Genomic DNA, 1,563 nt, shown 5'->3' on the forward strand with positions numbered 1-1,563 from the left:
AGGGTGAGGTGTGGTTGAGGATGATGGTTGACCAATATCGTATAATGGATTGCCATCCTAAATGTGACATATAACTCGATAGATCCGAGTTGCGGCCACTGTTTATGAACATCAAACATGAGTTCAACATCTTCGTCGTCTTCAACATTTAACAATTCATAATGAACTAGGCCTTGTCCAAATGAGATAGGGTGTCGAAAAATTATGTTAGACACCTTTTGATTTTCTAACCTCAACTTTGCTTCAATTTTTTTCTTCAAGTAGGTAAGGTTGCATCCAAAATTAACTTGAATAGCTTTTTTTTCGTCACTTTTGAAATATTTACCAATATCTTGTCTTTCACATATTTCACCATTGTAATAAATTTGAAAAACTATATTTTTTTGGTGCCATTGATATGAAAATGAGATATTGAGATTGAGATGAAATGCAATGAAAATAATATATCATACTTATAGACAACCAATTATGATACATGCAATGCTGCAAAATACTTCCAACACTTGTCCAATCCCATTCAATCCTATTGTGATAATTCAAAGCTTCTGCATTGCCATTCTGATATCCCAGACGTGCATGCATGCACTACCTACAAATCGCCTTTCCCAAAGGCGACTTCATTAACACGCCTTTGATAAGTCGCCATCCCAAATGGCGATCTCGTGACACATGCTGAAGCAAGTCGGCATTCACAAAGGCGAACTTGGAAAAGCTTTGAGAAATCGCCTTTCCAAAAGGCGATTTAGAGGAGAATCAGAATATATTCATATTCTCACGTTGGGAACTTGCAAACATGTCATCAGCTTTCTAGCCTTCTCCGTCCAATCTAATCCTTGCCAGAAGTTTGTATTTTCAAAGTTCTTCTTGTGTGATGCCATGCATAATATTTTATTGGTCATTCAAAGTATTGTCTTGTTTATAAATAGGCCAATTCTATGATTTAAAGTCATTCAAAGTATTGTCTTCCACTTTTCACAACTTAAATCTTCTTTATATTTGCACTCTTCCACTATTAATATTTCTTCCTTGGTCCTTATTTTTCTTTAAATGGCATTGTTATGGAATGATGATAATCACAAATCAGCGCTACACTACATTCAAAATTTTGTAAGTAATACAATACTTTATGTTATATGTTTTATACTAAGTTTTATTCTAAAATATAGTTTTAGTATAATATCTTCTAAAATATTTTTTTTATATGTTTTACAATAAATTTTATTATAAAATAAAGTTTTATTATAATATCTTGTAAAATATATATTTTTTTTTATGTTTTATACTAAATTTCATTCTATACTATAGTATGATTCATCTCATTCTAATATCTTCAAATATATTTTTATTCTTTCCTTCTTACATGACTTATCTCAAAATTTAAGATCACTTAGCCATAAACACATTGCACCAAATTCTTTAATAATTCCATTGTTGAATGAAGCCGGGTTTGGTAACGTATCACAAATAAAAAGTTATAAAATAGATAATTCACTTATTACTGTTTTAGTTGAAAGATGGAGACCTGAAACCAACATATTTCATCTTCCAACGGGTGAATGTACC

Source organism: Cicer arietinum, chromosome 3 (assembly GCF_000331145.2).
Source record: "Cicer arietinum cultivar CDC Frontier isolate Library 1 chromosome 3, Cicar.CDCFrontier_v2.0, whole genome shotgun sequence".
Lineage (NCBI taxonomy): Eukaryota > Viridiplantae > Streptophyta > Magnoliopsida > Fabales > Fabaceae > Cicer > Cicer arietinum.